Here is a 22,810-nt window from a genome sequence, read left to right on the forward strand (position 1 = left end):
AAAGGTGACTTTCACAGTCTTCTTCCTTAAAGGGGACAGTCTACATTCGTTAAGCACCCAAGAATCATGTTATAAATACTAAGCTCCATTTGTAATATACGTATAAGTGATTTTAAAAAGAAAACTACAGCAGCATGAGGAAGTAGTTCCTATTCTCTCAGATATGGATTCAATTTTATTATCTCTCCCTAGAAAAGTAAAGATTATCTTTAAAAGGTGCCCTCATTACACAATGATAGGAAAAAAATGCTTTTCAAATGCAGAGATATATAGAAAATTAAAAGAGAAACAAATTTTCAGAACTTCATGGATTTTTTTCAGTAGCAAACATGAAGAATATTATTTAAAACTACTTTTAATTGATAAGGATTTTACAATTAAAAGACTGTTCCTTGCACAAACATAGAGAAAAAAAATTCTTGACAGTGTTACTATTGTTCAAAATTGGCCTGAATATAAAGAAATATACCATTATTTCATGATTTTTCTGAGTAAATACATAATAGTATTCAAAGCAAAAAATATATATATTTGAATTACAAAGTCTGATAAAGTAATGCCCTAATGTAGACTTAAATAAGTTACAACAAAAGGTATTGAGGATAGCTTAAAATAATTTTACATTATAGAAATATATGAAAAGTATAAGTCTGAATAAATAACAAACATTAAAAAGTCCAACTCCTAATGGTGAGCAATAAACAAAATTTATAGCAAAATTAATTATCAGGTGATTACATAGAAATCAAGATGTTAACTATAATGTGGATTAAGAAATGTCTAAAGATTACATAATTTTGATTGTAGAATAGTATGATTTATGTCCCATTCATCAGTCTTTTCTAATTTCTAATTTCATGTGATGCTTTTGTTAGGTAGATAGTGAGGGATTCCAGGTATCCTAGGGATAAAAGTGGGTACTGTTGCCTTGGGGCAATTGCCCCACTTGGGAAAAAGGACAAGGGTGTGGCCCAAGCTTCCATCTTGGTCTTGCTCTACCCTAATCCTCTCCCAAGTGACTACCATACCTGGGGGAGGAGGGAATGCCCTACGAATCGGCCAATTAGAACTTCACAGGCCCGCTGCAAAAGAATGCAGAGTACTCTCTAGCTTATGGGCCAAGCAGCATAGGTATCATAAAGTCTGAAAATTGACCTAGAACAACCTGCGTGCGTAGTAATGCAATTCTCAACTGTCCAATCAAAGCGGTTCCATGGTGACATCTGAGTCACAAGGGAGGTCCCAATCCAGATACTATAAAACAAGACACAAACCATAAATAAGTCCCTTTTTGTGCCCTTCCTTTTGCTCTCCCTTTGCAGTGGAAATGGGTCTGGTCATCATCTGTGGTGTATGTAGCACACTCTGTAAACCTGTGTCTTGCTCTATAATCCTATCTTTCTCTCCTCAATACACCGCATTTTCAATGCTTGCCTTACTTTGGTGCATCTGGTCATTCTTTAGCTGTAAGTGTGTCAAGAACGGAAATTTCAGACTGAAACCTGACACTTTCACTTTAGCCCCACTGGGTCTCTTTCAATACATTTAACACACTTTCTCTACTGCGATTCATAGTGGGAAGTCAAGAATTTTAATGTATTGTTTTTTATCAGAGAAAAAACAGTAATAAAACATTTTTTATAAATAATTTGTCAAATCTGAAATGTATTGATTATAATTTCAGGAAATTAAAGTTATGGGCTGTTAGTATTACATTGATCATTTAATGTCAACTAAATACTCAGATAGGAGAATTGTTTGTTCTGGCTTGTGTATTTTCAAGTGATATTACTATTATTTCACTGTGTTGAATGTAATATATACTTTTTGTCCCTATGGCTACTTTTTTTTTCCATGAAAATTTCAATGCTTATCCCTGGAGGAAAGGTTGACTAAAACACAAAATTAATCTAAAATATCTAACCCTGATTTTATTGTAGAATGTGACTCTGTATATACAAAGAGGAGATATTCTGCAGGTATGATGATTTGCACAAGTAGTGAAAATGAAGTACATTGATGCATATCTGACAATTGAACGAGTGATCTAATGACTCATAATTTGCTCTCCATTATGAAGTATCATTAAATAGTATTATTTAGTTATTGATTGGATCACATTATATTAAAAAGGAGCACAGTAACTACGATGAAAACCAGTAAGGATGTTCCAGAACAAGCACTGTGTAGAATTATAAACATTGTCCATAAAGACAAAAAGCTCAAATCACAAAGACATTATTAAAAATTGTGATATGGGTGGGAAAAAAAAGGATATATTACCTTCTTACTGGTAGTCATGTAAATGTAGTTACAATGTTGATTACAAATATCCCCCCAAAGAAAGCAGAAGCAACAATAGAAAATGTATATCATTAAACAAAATATATATTAATTACTTTTAATTTTGAAGGACAATCCCATGAGTTTTGTGCATTCCTATAGATACCCTTTTTACAATAGGGTGGAAATATTGATGAATTTGTGTACAAATCAACACTTGGCCTACCTTTATTATGGATTCAAGGCAGATTGATTTTGCCAAGTTAAAATTCTTTTGCGAGTTTTAATGGCTGGAGAAGATAAGCAATACTTGCACACCAATCCAGATAGCATTCACTCAAAGAGAACAGCTGAGATGAAAAATAGCCATGCGGTTTTGAAGTAAGTTTTAGAAATTTTCATACGAACAAACTTCTCTGTGTAATTAATTATACAGCAACCAATAAACAGAAATGGGCAGGAACTATAAGATTATTTACTTACATTCTAAATTTGAGCTGATGTCAAGGCAAACATGAAAGAAAAAGACTATGATTATATGTTTATATTTTTTTGATTTTAGTTAGGCATATGTAAAAATATTATTTTATAATACTGCTAATGTCAGAAAAGACCACTTCTACGATTATAAGAGCCTTAACAAATATATGAAGGCCACAGAAAATTTCCAGTGTTTTTAATAGTTTTGAATTAGCAGGTATTCAATCATCATATTTTATATACAGGGTGATATTTTTAAAATAAATATATATTTAGAATAACATAACAGGATCTTAAAAGTAATAATTGCTTTAGCATAGAGAAATATTTAATTCATCCAGAAAAAACAAGAAAACAAATATGACACTTTTTAAGAATAAAAACACCACTCTCCTACCAAGCACCAAAATTATAAAATAGATTAAATGATTCTGAAGATTTCCCCACAATTTCAACTTTCCTTCAGGGCCTAAGGATTCCACTATACTATCTTCTAGTTCATTAATTCTTGCTTAAAACATGTATAAACTTGCTTAATTTTGTATAATTTGCAGTAAAAGCCATCTGTTATATTTTTATTCAGTTATTTCATTATATTCTTTTTAGTATTTTTATTGTTTATAAATCCCTGCACATAATTTTAAGCTTTAAATATACAATTAAGTTTATTTTACTACCTTCATCCAATTATGCAATATGAATTATTTGTCTATATTTTTGTTGTGCAGGGTCCCACATGTTACCTTCTTGCTTTTTGTGAATAGATATTTTGACTAGAACTTTTTTGTTCTCCCTGGAAATTTATTTTAGTAATTCTTCACAATCTGTAGTAGAACTGGGTTCCTCTGAATTAACATCTGTGAAATGCTCCGATGTTCCTTGCAATTTTTCCAATTCCTAATTTTTGGCTTTTTGATTTCACACAAGTAGTAAGTTTTGGATACAGAACTGCATGGTAGAAACATGTGAATATAAATTCTCAGTAGTGTTTTTTTTTTTCACATGTCTTTGTTTATTACTATTCTTTGTATTCCATCTTCCAAGTGGCCAATTGGCAACAAGTTACAAAGGAATTATTTAATACTTTTCCATGCGGTACCCAAAGAACATATTTCATATTCCCACTTACTTTAGTGGTTCTGGATTAGGTTTCAAGGAGCTCCTTTGATACACCATAGTGCATGGTGGTCTGTGCTTTGGCTATATTTCCTCTCTGTGACGCCTTAAATAATTTACTCCAATTTCCCAGGGTTTGGGAGACCTCAGGTGAAACCTGGCTGAAAGGAAATGCTTTCATGCCCTGACTCCCCTTTCCACTCAGGTCTCTGTCGGGAAAATATCTGACATTATGTTAAGGCAATATATTATGTATTTTATCCAGAATTATTGGTTGTTTCAGCACAGGGGCCAATTCAGTTACTAACCTGTCATATTAGCAAAAATGGCTGTCCTGATATTTGTCTGTCTGTTTTAAGACTGACAATGTTTAAAATGATTTAATAAAAATTATTCTCTACCAGCTAATTATTTTCTTTACTTATTATAATAGACATAATTTGCATTTGATAGGCCAATGTGTAGCAATATTGATGCTAATTTGAAAACTCTCCTCTAAGAAAATATGCACATTCTCCTTCAGGTGACGGTGAGAGGACACCTGTGTGTTTGAGTGTTCAGTCTTATGTTTCTTATACTTCTTTGAAATGGAAACATTTGATCTGTTAACTTGATTTTCATATTAAATCCAACTCTCCCCATACATATATCTTAATACGTGATAAATTTTGTTTATATATGATGGAAATTTTGTATCTTAGATATTTTAAAATCAAGATTAACTGAATGTATCAGGAGCCTCTATAGCTTATCGTAGACTACCGCACTTTACCAACAGTAATTTTGTAGAAGCCTTTGACTTCTAGGAAGTTGACTAGCTCAGGGATTTATTAGCTTGCTAATAATGCCAGAACAATTTGTAACATCAGCTTAGAATGGAGGCTAAAGATGCTTTCTGGGATTTGAACATTATGACTTTTTCTAATGCACTGTCACACTTTCTACCCACTTATTTTCTCTGTATTATTTTGGAGATGAAATCAGAGCTATAGTGAAGAGTTTATAAATGAAGTGCCATTGTTATTTAGTGTTTATATTATACCCAAAACAATGATCAAAGATTAACTAAAGGTCAAGACACAATTTGCTAGAAATCAAGCAGACACACACACACTCACACATGAAACTGGCAATTAAGGTTACCAGCACATAATAAATGGCAAAATTCCCTTTTTGTTAATGGAGTATCTATTACAACTGACTGGGAAAATCAAAGACGATACTGACAGAAATTAATAATTTTGTTCATATCTTGAGCATTTATAGCAGACAAAGCACCAGGCAAGTTCATATAGTAGCAAAGATCAAAAACACAAAAGACTTATTCAGGCCATCAAGTTCATCTCATGCTCAGTGAAAGCTTGTTTAGAGTGTGGATGATGAATGGTACTTAGTCTTCTCTACTTTGAAATATTTTGAAAAACAAGGTGTTTGCCATTTCTCATTTCAATACGGTCTCAAACTAACACATCACTTAAATCACAAACATGCCCTGTTTGTACCCTGAGCTACACAAAAAAATTGTTCTTCCTCAAACATTCTGTCTTTTTTGTTTCTTTGCATAGTTTTTTTCACTATCAAAATTACCTCCTTGTATTTTCTACAGAATTTCCTCCATTTTTCTAGATCATCACAAAGTCCATCTTTTCATGAAACATTTCCTTATTTCTTCAATATTTACTATTTTATTATTTAAAAAATTTTAAACTTTTTAACTAATTTTAGACTTAGAGAAAAGTTGCAAAGATAGTGAAGAAACCTCTTTTATATCTTTCTTCCATTTTCTCCAGTGTATTGACATTGACTTAACCATAGCACACTTATCAAAAGTAGAAAATTAATATTCTAACAATGCTCTTAAAAGAATCCTACAGTTTGTTTAAATGTGGCCATGTTTTCTACTATTGTCCTTGTGTTCAATATCTATAGCCAGTTATCTGAGACTTGATTTCATGGGAGAAATTGCAGCTAGAAATATTTATTTGGGAGTCAACAATATATATGGTATTTAAAGCCATGGTTTTTGAGGAGTCACCGAGAAAGTGGGTACAAATAGAAAATAAGTTATCAAACTACTGATCAATAAAGGCATCCATCATTTAGAAATTGGGAAGATGAGAATCCACCAAAGAGACTGAAAAGGAGTACCTAGTGAATGCTGAAGTAAACCAAGTACTTAGGCTGTCACTGAGGACACATTAATAAAAAGAGGTGTGTGTATATGCGTGTGTGTGCATGTCATGTATAGATAAAAATATTAATGATGCAGGAAAAAATCAATTGCTAATTGTGAGAAAGAAGTCATTGCATAGGAAACATGGGATTTGATCCCGAGTTTACAAAGCAAAAGTAGAATGCTTGATCGTTTTAACAGAAGAAAAAGCTGTGCTGATAGGTATAGACCCAGGTACAATGGTGGGTAATAGAGGAATGTGTAGAAATTCTCTTCTGTTAGTTTTTATTTTTTCACAGTAAAATAAAAAAAGCAAGATTACCAGACAAGAATGAGAACTTGGGAAAAGTTTCCAAAAATAGGGGTACTTAATTCAAGCATTTTTAGGAACAACACCTGAAATCTCAGAGGCTTAAACCAGTGAAGGAAGATTTTTTACACACAAATTGTCTGAATAGTCTTTTGTAAGTTCATCTACTGGGTAGATATCTTTCAAATAGTTCTTGGATCTACCTCGCCCTTTTGATATGTGACTTCATAAACTTCAACATGGGACTTCATCCAGGCTTCAGAAAAGGTCAACAGGGAAAGTGTGCACAAGGAACACAATTCTCCAACCAAAAGTGACTCATAATCTGCTCTCACATTTTATTATTGCAAACAAGTTGTTTGTCTCCACCTAGCAGTGAAAAGTCCAAGGAATATAGATGAGCTCTTAAGCAGGAGCAGGACATGACTTTCGGGAGGAGAACTTAGGTTTTTTCTGCTAGAGGGGGGTTGAAGATTTGAAGACCCAAAAGGGAAAATATATTTATTTAAGCCTTTAGGAAAATAAAAATTACTAGATATAGGAAAACTGCTGAGTAACACTAAAGTTTGTAATTTTAAAGTGATAGCATTTGATAAAGAGTGTGGCAGTGATTTGAGGCAAGTGGAGTGGGGGACAGTAGGCAGCCATTTGACTTTCAGGGAGCTGGGTACTCAAGTAGAATTGGGGTAGTCACTATGGTGATGACTATGGTGATGTTCTGCCTGTTGGGAGTAGGAAGCAAGTTGATTTACCCGTATTAGAATTTTGCCTAGAAGGTTCACATGAAGGAGGCAAGAGAGTTGAGGAAATAAGCAAAGAGGTGATTGTAAAATGGATAATAGAATCCAAGCTCAATAGGAAAGAATGCAAGGATATAAAAACTCTGTGAGTGACTATGAAAAAATTGTAGAGTCAAACAGATTGATGGTCCTTTTGAGATTAAAAGCAAATAAAGACAAAAATTCTATGAGTCAGGGACCAGAGGGAGTGAGATAAAACACTGGAGTTGTGATCAGGTAGCGAAATGCTTGTAATTTGGTGTAACAATGAGAAGTGAGTTAAAGGAGCAGAGCGTTGGAGGGGAAGATATTGAAAATGTCCTCTACGTGAACATTTAAGTAATTATGAATCATGACAGGAGAGATAGAGAGAGTGGCAGTGAGTTGGAGGCTGAAATCTTTCAGTTTTGAAGGGAAGTAGACTGGGAGACTATAGATGGCCATTTGATTTTCAAAGGAGCTAGGTGTTCTTTAAAGTAGAGAAGATTGTCTGAAAGTGACATAGAAAGGTGAGGAAGATGCCCATTCTGCTTCCAGGAAAAGTGATATATTTTATAAAAGGAAAAATAACCATCGCTAGAGGACTGCCAGGAAAGGAAAGGAAAGTCTTGGGCACAGTAACAATTTTGTTTGTAATAAGATAGTGAAGAAACACTCCAAATAAAAACATTTGCTGATGAAAGAGCATGGATTCCAGTGGATTTCACAAAGATTCATTATTGTCCAGAGGAGTGAGATTGGGTTGGATGAGGGGATTTACAGTTACTCCAGAATGAGAGTCTTGTTGATGAGGGATAACACTTAGGAAGGTAATTAGTTTCAGCATCTTTGAGCAGTTGGCTGTTATCTTTTCCCAGCTATCCCTTAAGCAAAATCCCTTTGGGTACACAGAGGATTTGATCTCACAAAGATACACACATACACGAACAAAGAAAAGAGATGCGACCTGGTATGTAAATCATATGCACCATGTTTGAGAGGCCAGTGAAGAAAAGTGATTTTACTTTGCTTACTAAGAAAAAGACAGGGTTGTCCCTCTTCTTTCCTGAAAGAATCTATTTCTTACTCTGACTCTTTGGTAAATAAACAAAATCTCTCTAGGGACCAGATAGTCCCTTGTTTCTCTGCTTTTAGTGCTGATAGATGTCTCTAACTTCCTTGGCTTCGTTGCTCCTTGAAATGCTAATACCAAGAAAGATAGCCACTCCAGTCGTCCTGGCAATTTTGTGGTTTATACTAGGCACAGCCTCTGGGCTAAATCACTGTTCTACTCCTAGAAATAAGAAAAGTTTAGTATTCTTTTGTATAAGAGCAATTAACACAAATGGCTACAAACAGAATTCCCATGCTATATGAAGAGTCTTAGGAGGCTGGGGCTTTTTACAGAAACACCAAGAAATCTAGGGAACTTTTATAACTATCAATGCAGCAGGAAGACATATCACTTTCTGTTGATAGTTAAAAAACACCACAATCAACACTAGAGCACAAATTAAATTTTTACATGCTTTTGACAAAGTTGACAAATTATATTCTGAGATGGAATTTGATAATTTTGTGTTCCAGATAAAAGCAAACACTATTATATTTTTTTATTATTTTTCAAAAAATAACTCTAGTTTCAGATTAATACTAGTAGTAGCTAGCACTGTTCAAACAATAACTTTGGGCAAGGTACTATTAACATTTTATGTACTGTTTTATATAAACCCATTCATTCCCCACAAGCCGATAAGATGGGTACTATTAACAGCCCCATTTAACACATAAGAAAACTGAGGTTCAGAGAAGCCAATAAATGTGTCCACACATTTAGCTAGACATATAGTTATAATCTGTTCCCAAGTCCAAATCTAAAACTCCATTATCTTACTTATACGTATACTTACGTATAAGTAAGTATACTTATACGTATACTTACTTATACTTATTACTGTCAATATATTACTTCCTCTCCCCTCTTGCCCTCCAACCCAAGAGATTTTATTAAAGTGAGAGAGAGATTAATCGATTAGTTGAATTAACAATTGAGAGTGACAAATAAAAGCAACTGTATATAAAGGTATAATATTTGCGATAATAAACCCAATGAGTGGGTCAAGGTGAAAATGTATCCAGTTGAACCATAGAAAAAAATTAATGATGATAAAATTGTTATAGTTTGAATGTATGTGTCTCTCCAAAATTCATGTGTTGAAACTTAAACCCCAAGGTGATGGTATTAAGAGGTGGGGGTCATTTAAGAGGTGATTAAGTCATAAAGGATCTACCCTCATGAAGAGATTAGTGGTTTTATAAAAGAGGTTAAAGTGAGTGCCCTGGTGCCTTTTCCTCTTCTGCTCTCACTGTGTGAGAATGCAGAGATTGCTTCTCCTGGCCCATAAACATGTAGTTAGAGGCACCATCTTGGAAGCGGAGAGTAGCCCTTACCAGACACTAAATCTGCCAGCACCTTGATCTTGGATTTCACAGCCTCCAGATCTGTGAGAAATAAATTTCTATTGTCTATAAATTACTCAGTCTGTGGTATTTTGTTATAGCAGCATAAATGGACTTAGACAAAATGTAAATGTAAGGCAAGGAGATATGGAGAAGAGAAATAAATGTATTCACTCAAAAGTAAAACAACTTCCAGAAAAAATAAAAATAAAAAATATGTTGAATATATATGTAAAGAAATAATGACAAGGAATTGTCCGAAAAGAGAAAGGTGTATGACTTCATTTTGAAAAGATTAATATCATGCCAAACAGTATAAACAAAAAATCAAAGCTAAAAACAAAAATTTAAGTCAAATTAAAAAACATCGAAGACAACGATGAAATTCTAAAACTTTTAAACAATAAAAATTATAAATGAATAAGAATTACATAGAAAGTGATCTCAGCAAAAACATTCACTATACAAGAACAATAGAGTCATATTTCCAAAATGTCAAAGGAAAATAAATTTAAATCTAGAATTGTACATCCAATAAAATTATTATTTAAATATGATGGCAAAATGTATATATTAAGGGTCATATTAACCTTGGATATTTAACCAAAAAAATATTTTTGAAAATACACTTGGAGAAAAATATGCTTATAAAAAGGGGTAGGGGAATTCAGAAGGACATAATAAGATACCTGTGAGGGTGATTAAGATTATTTTATGAATAAGCAGGCACAAACACAGTAATATAAGCAGAAAAATACAGAAAATAGATTCTACGTGATAAAAACAATGGGTTGGGCATTTGTCTTAGGTCAGGTTTCTATAACAAAATGCCATAGCCCTGGTGGCTTAAACAATAAACATTTATTGCTTTCAGTTCTGAAGACTGGGAGGTCCAAGGTCAAGGTGCAGGGTGATTGAGGGTCTGTTGAGGGACTTCTTATTGTTTGCAGATGGCCACCTTCTTGCTGTGTCCTCACATGGCAAAGAGAGACAGGAAGGGGTCTAGTCTTTTCCTCTTCTTTTTTTTAAATGTGTTTCATAGGAATCACTTTTACAGACCATATCTGATATATCCCAAGTTCTTCATCTCTACCTTTTTAAAAATGAGTTTAACATATTTACCTTTGGTATATTTAATATTTTGTCAGATATATTAGCCATCTGATGTTATGTTTTCTATTTTTATTATTAAAATGTCATAATTTCTTTTCCTGTTCTTACTTTCATTCATTAATCATGTAACAGGGGCTGCCCTCTCACAACCTCATCTAAATAGAATTATCTACCTCACAAAGGCTCCATCTCCAAATATTATCACATAGGGGATTAGACCTTTATCACATGAATTTTGGGAGGACATAAATATTCAGTCCATAGCAGGGTTGAAGGAAGTACAGGAAAGTAAAAGTAAGATAATAGAATGTGTGCATGAAACAAATATAAAATAAACATGACTTAAGAAATGGGAAGAAAATTAAAATTAACTATGTATATAAAAGCAAATGTATAATGTCAATTTAAGTGTCACATCTAAAGAATTAAAATTTGAATCTATAGATCTGAAACAAGCAATGAAAAAACTAAGAAAGACACAAAAATAAATTATAACTATATTTTATTTATTTATTTATTTATTTATTTTATTTCAGCATATTATGGGGGTACAAAAGTTTAGGTTACATATATTGCCCTTGCCCTCTCCCCAAATCAGAGCTTCAAGCATATCCATCCCCTAGATGGTGCACATCGCACTCATTAACACCCGACACCTGATTAATGTTATTCCTAAATGTGCTCTTAGGTAATGATCAGTGAAACCAATTTGATGGTGAATACATGTGGTGCTTATTTTTCTATTCTTGGGATACTTCACTTAGTAGAAGGGGTTTCGGATCTATCCAGGAAAATACAAGAGTTGCAATATCACCATTGTTTCTTATAGTTGAGTAGTACTCCATGGTATACATATACCACAGTTTATTAATCCACTCATGTATTGATGGGCACTTGGGTTGTTTCCCCATCTTTGCAATTGTGAATTGTGCTGCTATAAACATTCTAGTGCAGATGTCTTTTTTATAGAATGTCTTTTGTTCCTTTGGGTAGATGCCCAGTGATGGGATTCCTGGATCAAATGGTAGATCTACTTGTATCCATATTACTTTCCACAGAGTTTGCACTAGTTTGCAGTCCCACAAGCAGTGTATGAGTGTTCCTATCTCTCCGCATCTACGCCAACATTTATTGTTTTGGCACTTTTTGATAAAGGCCATTCTCTCTGGAGATAAATGATATCTCATTGTAGTTTTGATTTGCATTTCCCTGATGATTAGAGATGTTGAGCAGTTTTCCATATGTTTCTTGGCCATTGTTCTGTACTCTTTTGAAAAGTTTCTGTTCATGTTCTTTGCCCACTTTTTGATAGGGTTGTTTGATTTTTTCTTGCTGATTTTCCTGAGTCTAAATAGATTCTAGTTATCAGTCCTTTGTGATGTGTAGCCTGCGAAAATTTTTTCCCATTCCGTTGTCTGTTTGCTCCTGTGGCAGTTTCTCTTGCTGTGGACATTCTATCCAAAATCCACTGAATATATGTTCTTCTCATCAGCTCATGGGACATTCTTTAAGATTGACCATATCCTAGGACACAAAGCATGTCTTAAGAAATTTAAAAAAGTAGAAATTATACCATGTATCTTCTCAGATCACAGTGGAATGAAAGTAGAAATTAACCCCAACAGAAATTCTCATTTCTACTCAATAACAATATTTTAAATAATAATAATAATAGAAAACATAATATCACAAGGCTGAAATATTTGACAAAAATAGTCATTTTAATAAAGGTAAGTGTTTTAAACTCTTTTTAAAAAGGGCTGAAATGAAGAGCTTGGTATCTGTCACATAACACCTGGAAATATGATTTCTATGAGACATATTTAAAAACAAAGTGTCTGTAACTATTTTAACCAAAAATATAATAGGGTCATCAGATAAATATGATGCAATAGAATGCTGTGATAGAAATTTTAAATGAAAAAATCTAGATCATAAAAAAAGAAACTCTCATAATGGGCAAAGAAGGACACTATCATTAATAGAAAAAATAAGTAAAGAAGATCTAGTCACTATGAAAATATATGTGTCTAATAAAATACCCTCAAAATGTATCAAGCCACAACTGAGTCATCATAGGGAGAGGTAGACAACTCCAATTACAAAAAGTAACGTTCTCAGTAGTGGATGTATGAAACAGACAAAAACAAGAAGTTATGAAGATTTGAATAATAGCAAAAATAACTTTGAAGTACCTTTTAAAAATTTATATCTAAGTTATCTCTGTATGTGTGCATTCTTTCCCAATAAGAAATAATCATTGCTTAGATTTTTCAACAAGTAAAATTGCTGCTAAGCAAAGTTCCTCTTAAGTGCTGTCTTACAGTGAGGGAATCCCTAAAGATTTATTACATGTGAAATCCTAAGAAACAGTGGTGACAACTGTACTTTCAAATCAATCAGATTAATCCAAATGCAGAAAGTGGAGTAAGGGCTTTGGGCTTAGATCCACATGTGAAATAATTTCAAAAGGTAAGAAAATGTATTATGTTCCTTAGGACAACCAAAATAACAAGAAAGAATGTCAAAAGACTTGAGAAAGATATACAGCTCCTGCTGATATAAGAATTAATTATTTAATGTATTTGGTTCTGAGCTTAAGTATTCAATGATACATTTTTCTTCAAAAGTATTAATTTTTTTTAGAATATTTCAATATTCTCAAATAAAAAGGTGGGTAGGAATAACAGCAACTGGCATTATGAATTTTAATCACAAAAATTTTGTGTATGTTTCATCCTTCTACAAATAAATATTTTTATTACAAAATGTTGCTGGATTTCTGTAGTTTTAAAAACTGTTATTGTTTATATGCATGTCCATAGATAAGACCCATGTTTCTTTGTTATTTTTGACTTCTTTTTGACTTGGCTCCAGTTAACCTTTGCAACTTGTTCAATGAGAAACTCCAGTGAACTGTATCACCATACACAATTAATGGTTGAGTGGTCTATAATAAATGAAAATGCCACCACTGCTTAGCAATTAGCTTATGGATCATCTCCAACCACTTAGAAACTCTTCTGTCTGCAGCATTTAAACATGCTGGGTGATTTAAATTATACTTAAAGCAAGCAGCAATATTTAATTACTAGTGGGTTCATTGTGTGGAATTGTCATCATTATGATGAACAGCTCTTATGAAAAACAATTAATTTGGTATCTTGTTGCTAGGTCAACTATAAAAGCTAATTCCCTTGAAGAAAAAATTGTGTTTATCAGTACATAACCTTTTATAATGTTTTGATCTAAAACATTAATGTGATCCCTTTAAGAAAATGTTGCAGAACTTAAATGTGACAAATATATCTCCAATATTAAACTGGGGTAGGGAAAATTCATCTCTTGCTTTTTTTACTAAAATAACATAATGACAGGTAAAAGAGAAATAAAAGCTTCAATTTACACAGAAATCAAGTATTTTCTCATATTTCAAATCTATCTTTGGGAACTCAATTATTCACATAGAAGGAAGGAATTGCTGCTAGACAAAGGTATTTGACTTCTCATAAAAGAGTTCAAGTACCCAGGAGATACGTTTCGTTTCAAACCTGGTGGATCAAAACACAAATAACTATCTCTTCTGACTAAACCACTCAGTTAAAAAGAAAATAAGAAACAAAGCAATACAGCCTTTTTTCAGTAAATGTCTTCAATAGGGATATAAAAGAACACTTGACTTATTCATAATCCCCTCGGTTAGGTGAGGGAAAACACTACTTTGTTCTTTTGAAAATCATCTTGTGCTCATATTTACATTTTTCTCTGAAAGATGTAAGATTTAATATCACTATGCTCTGTGAAGCCCCTGGAATCAAGAGGTCAATGATTTGGATGGTGATGGTTTCACAGTGTTTGTGTTTGTTTTAACTAGGCAATTATACCTAGGGACTATTTGGACAGTATGTTAACCTATTTTCTAGTTTTCATTTCTTTTCCCAGAATTATTGTCTGATCTTATTACCTAATCATTTGTATAATAATAACTTACATTATGACCAATATTTCTTCTTCTATCAATCAAATTCTTTATTTGAATCCATTCAAAAGTTTCTTACATGATGGCTTGTAATTACTCCAGTTTTCTAATGTGTCTTGACAAGAAAGAAAGAAATTTTAAAAATTTATAAAACTATGGAGTTATGGAAGGAAACTTGAAAGACATTCAATTTAGCTGTTTATTCATTACATTAGTGACCAATATCATGATTGAAAAATTTTTTGATTGTAGTTTCAAATATTAATTCATTGTCAGTCTTAATCTTATTGAATAATCTATTGATGAGAATATATGAGGGTTTTCTGTTCTGCACACCAACATCATTTTATGTATTTTTTTCATTTTGCCTTTTTCACAACACATAGCAATAATACCCATGAATGATTCTCTATTCCATTATGAGACCTCAAGAATAGTGGCCCTTTAAGCGAAGTATCACAAGAATAGAAAAACAAAAACCACATGTACTAATCATTAAATTGGTACTAATCGATCAACACTGATGTGCACATATGGTAAGTAACATTCATAGGGTGTTGGGCAGGTGGGAGGGCAGAGGAGGGGATGGGTAAATTCACACCTAATAGATGCAGTGCGCACTGTCTGGGGATGGGCAAGCTTGTAGCTCTGACTCAGGCGGTGCAAAGGTAATTTATGTAACCAAATGAAACTTACACCATGGACTATCTTGGTTCTCAGGTCTTTAGATTTAGACTAGAGCTATAGCATTGGCTCTCCTGGTCTCCAGCTTGCCAACTGCACATCTTGGGAATTCTCAGCCTTCAAAACCAGGAGCCATACTCTGGAGAACCCAAATTAATGCAGATTTTAACACTGGGAAATTTACCAGCAACTCTGTCCCATTTTTTTTTCTCTCTTTTTTTTTTCTTTAATTTCAGCTTATTATGGGGGTACAAAAGCTCAGGTTATATATATTGCCCATGACCCACCCATCCCCCTGAGTCAGAGCCTCAAGCATGTCCATTCCCCAGACAGTGCACCTGGTACTCACCATGTAGTCATACCTCCATCCCCTCCCCCCACCCCCCCACCTCCCCGAGTCAGCATCTTCAGTTAGCACCTTCAGTCAGCACCTTCAAACATGGCCATTCCCCAGACCGTGCGCAACGCACTCATCATGTAGGCATACACCCATGCCCTCCCCCCACCCTCTGCCTCAGTCTGATATCCAGTTGGTATCATTCCCCAATGTGCATTTAGGTGATGATCAGGGAAACCAATTTTCTGGTGAGTACATGTGATGCTTGTTTTTCCATTCTTGGGATACTTCACTTAGTATAATGAGTTCCAACTCTCTCCAGGAGAACGAAAGAGATGTCATATCACCATTATTTCTTATAGCTGAGTAATACTCCATGGTATACGTATACCACAATTTACTAATCCATTCGTGAATTGATGGGCATTGGGGTTGTTTCCACATCTTTGCAATTGTGAATTGTGCTGCTATAAACATTCGGGTGCAGGTATCTTTTCTATAGAATGACTTTTGTTCATCTGGGTATATGCCCAATAATGGGATTGCTGGATCAAATGGTAGGTCTACTTGAATCTGTTTAAGGTATCTCCATATTGTTTTCCATAGGGGTTGCACTAGTTTGCAGTCCCACCAGCAGTGTATGAGTGTTCCTGTCTCTCCACATCCACACCAACATGTATTGTTTTGGGACTTTCTAATAAAGGCCATTCTCACTGGGGTTAAGTGGTATCTCATTGTGGTTTTGATTTGTATTTCCCTGATGATTAGCGATGTTGAACATTTTTTCATATGTTTGTTAGCCATTTTTATATCTTCTTTTGAAAAATTTCTATTCATGTCCTTTGCCCAATTTTTAATAGGGTTGTTTGATTTTTTTCTTGCTGATTTTCCTGAGTTCTAAATATATTCTTCTTATCAGTGCTTTGTCTGATGTGTAGTATGCAAAAATTTTTTCCCATTCTGTAGGTTGTCTGTTTACTCTTATGACTGTTTCTTTTGCTGTGCAGAAGCTTTTTAATTTGATCAGGTTTATTTTTGTTGTTGCTGTGATTGCCTTATGGGTCTTCTTCATAAATTCTTTGCCTAGGCCAATGTCTGTAAGAGTCTTTCCTATATATTTTTCTAGGATTCTAATAGTTTCCCACCTAATATTTAAGTCTGTTATCCACCGTGATTTGATTTTTGTGAGAGGTGAAAGCTGTGGGTCCTGTTTCAGTCTTCTACATGTGGCTATCTAGTTTTCCCAGCACCATTTGTTAAATAAGGAATCTTTTCCCCAGAGTATGTTTTTGTCTGCTTTGTCAAAGATTACATGGCTATATGAGGATGGTTTTATATTTGGATTTTCTGTTCTGTTCCACTAGTCTGTGTCCCTGCACTTGTGCCAATACCAAGCAGTTTTAATAATCACACCTTTGTAGTATAGTTTGAAGTCTGGCAAATTAATACCTCCCATTTTGTTTTTGTTGCTTAAAATTGCTTTTGCTAAACGGGGTCTTCTCTGGTTCCACACAAAGTGTAGAATTATTCTTTCTATATCCGTGAAAAATGATGTTGGTAATTTAATAGGGATCGCATTGAATCTGTAGATCACTTTGGGCAGTATAGACATTTTAACAATGTTGATTCTTCCAATCCACGAGTATGGTATGGTTTTCCACCTATTTACATGTTCTGCGATTTTCTTCCTCAGTGTTTCGTAGTTCTCCCTATAGAGGTCCTTTACCTCCTTAGTTAAATATATTCCTAGATATTTTATTTTCTTTGTTGCTATTTTGAAGGGTATTTAGTCCTTAATTTGGTTTTCTGTTTGACTGTTATTGGCATATATGAATGCCTCTGATTTGTGGGTATTGATTTTGTATCCTGAGACTTTACTGAATTCATTGATCAATTCCAGGAGTCTCTCGGTTGAATCCTTGGGGTTTTCTAGATATAACATCGTATCATCAGCAAAGAGTGAGAGTTTGATCTTTAAAATGAAAATAACACCATTCTTTCTTTTATCCACTTCCTCAACAAATATTTATTGGATCAACGAGGCAAAACCTCCACTTCAGTGGAAGGAACTAGCAGGGGAGACAGGTGATTTAATGGAATGTAATAAAATAAACCATATGCTATCATCTAGTAATACGTGCTAGGAAAGAATTAAGTGAAAATAAAGAGAGACTGAGAGGTTATTGAAATGTTTTTACATATGAAGCTGGAGAAGCCATTGCTGACTAAGTAATGTTTAAGCCAGAAGTAAAAGATAATAAAACATTAATCACTGAAAGAGCTGGGAAATAATATTCGAGGTGTATGAGATAACTTTTTTCAGACTGTGAAGATGAATCACACACATATGTATTAATTACCACTTATTGAATATCAAATATTCAGTCTTCACTCAGAAGTTTACATTCTATATGCAATATTATCTCATAGATTTCTTAAAACAACCGTAAGTGAGGTATGTTTGTCATCTTTATGTGACAGTTTGAAAGATGAGAAAACTAAGGTATAGAGAATGTAAGTAATTTAGCTGACATTATGCAACTTGCTAATGGTTAAGCTTACCATTGATCCCAGGTCAGCAGTGTGAATATCAACGGCTTCCTTTCTTCTCTTTGCATGGTACAAATTGCAAGTGTTACGGGATATTGGAAGAAAGAGAGTTTAGTCCACTTCATCAAATTTTTTTTCTAAATTAATCAAACTACTTAAAAATATTTCTTTTTTAGCATTAAGAAATATGTACAGGAAACCATCATCAAACTGAAATAAGAATTTGGCGATATATTGTTATTTGCTATATGCTAATTCTCCATCATATTTATTAAATCCTACAGAAAAATTGTAATCATTACATTAAATTTTAAATATTATTTTTCATATTAAAGACAAAGAATTTAAATGGAAAAAATAGCAGGGACAAGATACTATGTATAACTCATACTATAATTATACAAGGCTTTACATCTGAGAAGGTTGCTAATTAACATATCAGCAATCATCAATAAAAAAACCATATGATTAAGTCAATCACAATGACACAGAAATGGCATGCTCTCCATTGCAAAACAAACATATATGAAGAACTAACTGTGGTTCAGTGAATGGCAATAAAGTAAAAATATAGTATCTGCAAAAATATGACTGAGAGTTGCAAATTTATTGTAGATTAATTAATGAGATTGATACAGCCATTCAATGCATATCAGCAATAAATTAAAAGTATATAGCATTCTAAAGTAATCTAAATAGATGGAGAAGACAAAAGAAAGTCAGGTCTGTAGCTATGCTTAGATCCTACGTAGCAATACTCTTCATAAAATATTGCCTGCATGTCCACTGATTTTTATCAATCCACAATAGCAAGATATCCAAATAAATGTCATAGAAATATCAATTAGCTGTTAAACTATATTTTTTTTGCTTGGAAGAGATTGTAAAGAGTATCTAGTCCATTTTCTCTACTCTAGGAAGACTGAATAAAATATGTAACTGCAGTTAAAAATACTATGGATCAAAGAAGTCCCTAAATGAATGTTAGAAAAGAGTTTCCCTTTAAGGAACAAATAATTTGGTCATATGAATAAAATTATTTAATATCATGAATAGAATGTTAAAATTATATGTATATGTTTACTTTTAAGCATCAATATTTTGTGTCATATTTCTAAATAGTGATTTCGTAATTTTACATATCATACTATATTGTAGGAAGCACTAAAAAAGTGCCATTAATTTGAGAGGGCTGATCATTATATCTTAAAGAAAAAATGTGATAAAACAAAATATAATTTTAACAAAAGTAAACAAGGACCCATGAAATGCCCCTATTTACTTTGGGAACATGAAGAGAGTAAGGAAACTATAGTTTGGAAGAAGATCCAATAAAACTGGTAAAGGTGAAATTGTACTAGGCTGGCTCTCTATAGAGATGATTTGGACAAATAAATATAAACATCATGTATAATTTACACAGTTATGTAATCTCTATTTTCTTTAAGGAAATATGGTGAAGAATTTTTGGAATTCTAGATTTGACTGTGAGGGGCTAGGACCTAAGTAGAGGATTCTCTAGTATTTTTAGAAAACTAAAGTTATTATTATCAAAATAATGCTTGTTTCTTTTTGTAGTCAAATCATATCCAATTTTTTAAAACTGTAGTTAAATTATACTCAATATCATTTTATATGTGTTATTTTCCACAGTGGACTCCTGGAACTTTATTGTGACTTAAGGCAGCAATGTAGCACACTTTGTTGATTTTTACTGCATAGAGAATACACATTTACACTCTATTCATTAACCTTACAAAGATACTTGACTTAATGAAAACACTCGGAAATGTTAGATGCTGCGTTTGTTATAGACATATGAAAAAAGCTATCATCAGTGACAGTACTCACAACTGATTGCTTGAAATGAGGCAAAACACAAGTTGTAATATTTTATTTCAACAACATAAATTACTTCATTTGGAAACAAAATGTGTATGCATTCTATAATGTATCTTCCATGTGCTTTATTTTCTTTATTCTGATGCTTTGACATCTGCAGTTTTGCTGACCTTGAAAGGACTGCCCCTCCCGGGGTTAGCCCATTCCTAGTGATAGTGAACAACTTGCCCGTAAGTAAATTTTTCAGCTGCAAACCAAACAATCCAGTGCCTGTATATCCACACCCACCTCCTTTATTAAGCTCTCACACTCTGCGCTACTGTCTGCCTTCTCTAATCACACGGGCCAGATACAGAAAAACTAGGAAGAGCCCCTCAATCCCAGATCTTGCTGAAATTACTCAAACTAGCCAGTCCTAAAATTGCCTACGTTGCCTCACTCATTGTTTCCCACAGAAATCACCAAGTTTCTTCCCACATTACCCCTCTTCCCCTGCCTCCTGACTGACCCTGGTGCTTTCCTGTGTGACCGTCCCCCACCATGGTGTGAGGTGCCCCACTTAGGACCTGTGAGCACAGAAAACTGTCTTTTCCATGATAGTCATCCCCTGATCTGTTGGCCTTGCCATAACTAAATGATAATGAAATCTGATTAAGTTTTTCAGACTAGACAAAAACATAATACTATTCTTTTAAAATAGATTTTTTTTAGGCAAGTTTTAGGATCATAGAAAAATTGAGTGGAAGGTACAGAGATTCTCCTTATACCTACAGCCTGCATATACACACAGCCTTCTCCATTATCAACATTCTCTGCCAGTAGTACATTTTTTATAATTGATGAAAGTTGACTGAGTCATCATTATCATCTACAGTTTAGAGTGTACATTCGGGTACAAATGTACTATTGTACATTCTAAGGGTCTGGACAAATGTATAATGAATGCAGCTACCATTATAGTATCTATAGAATAGTTTTACCACACTAAGAATCCTTTGTGCTCCACCTATTCATCTCTTCCTGCCCCTGATCCCCAGCTTTTACTGTCTCTATGGTATTGCCTTTTCAAGAATGTCATATAATTGGAATCATATAGTATATACCTTTGCAGATTGGCATCTTTCTTTTAGTAATCTGCACTTAAGTTCTCTTCATGTTTTCATGGCTTGATAGCTCCATTGTGCTGAATAATATTCCAGTGCCTGGATGTACCACAGTTTATTTATCTATTCACCTACTGAAGGACAAATTGATTGCTTCCAAGTGTTGATAACTATGTGTAAACTTGCTATAAACATCCATGTGTAGGTTTTCATATAGACATAAGTTTTCAACTCTTTAGTCTAAATATCAAGGGATGAAGTTCCTAGAGTATAAGGTTAGAGCATGAGTTTTGTAAAAAACTGAAAAACTGTCCTTTCAAGTGGCTCTACTATTTTGCATTCCCACCAGGAAGGATATTGCTCTATATCCTTGCCAACATTTGATGTTGTCAGTGTTCTGGATTTTGATCATTCTAATAGGTGTATAGTGCTATTTCAGTTTTTTAAATATGCATTTCCCTGATGACATATGATGTGTAATAATTTTTGCTATGCTTATTTGGCATCTGTATATCCTTTTTGGTGAGTGAGTTATCTAAGGGCTTTGGCACATATTGTGATTAACAGTCCTATATCAAATACACCTTTGCAAATATGTTCTCCTGTTCTGTAGCTTGTCTTTTCATTCTCTTGACAGTGTTTTTGTGGAGCAGAAATGTTTAATTTTTTGCCTTTTTTCATAAAAATTATTTTATTCTTATTTCATATTACACAGATTTAAGGTGGACAACATGATTTTTTATTTAAATAGATTTAGGGAGTACAAGTGGTTTTATGTTACATGGCTGAATTGTGTAGTACAGACGTCTAGGCTATTAATATGCCCATCAACTGAATACTATACATTGTACACAATAGGTAATTTTTCATCCTGTACCCCATCCTCTTCTGTCTCCAATTTCCATTAAGTCACTCTGTATGCCCAGATGTCCATTCATAGCCATGCTTAGATCCCACTTATAAGTGAGAATATACAGTATTTGTTTTTTTGTTCCTGGATTACTTCACTTAGAATAATAGCCTCCAGTTCCATCTAAGTCTCTGCAAAAGATATTATTTTATTCTTTTTGATGGATGAATAGCATTCCATGGTGTGTGTATGTGTGTGTGCATGTGTGTGTGTGTGTGTGTACCACAAAGAAATATTCCATGTTAATGAGGTCCAGCTTATCATTTCTTTCTTAAATAGATTCTACCTTTTGATTATAGTAAAAGTCATTGCCAATCTTAAGCTCACCTAGGTTTTCTTTTATGTTATCTTCTAATATTTTCATAATTTTGAATTTTACACTTACTTCTATGATACATTTTGAGCTAATTTTTTTGTAGGGCATGAGGTCTGTGTCTGGAGTCATTTGTGTGTAAGTGTGGATATCCAGTTGTTCCAGCATCATTTGTTGAAAAGTCTATCTTTTCTCCATTGTATTACCTTTTTTTCTTTGTCAAAGATTAGTTGACTATATTTATGTGGGCTTATTCCTGGGCTCTCTGTTCTCTTCCATTTATCTATTTATCTATTCTTTAACCAATATCACATTGTCTTAATTACTATAGCTTTAGAGTAAGTTTTACATTTAGGTAGTATCTGTCCTCCAACTTTGTTCTTCTCCTTCAATATTGTG

This window comes from Lemur catta, chromosome 4 (assembly GCF_020740605.2).
Source record: "Lemur catta isolate mLemCat1 chromosome 4, mLemCat1.pri, whole genome shotgun sequence".
Classification (NCBI taxonomy): domain Eukaryota; kingdom Metazoa; phylum Chordata; class Mammalia; order Primates; family Lemuridae; genus Lemur; species Lemur catta.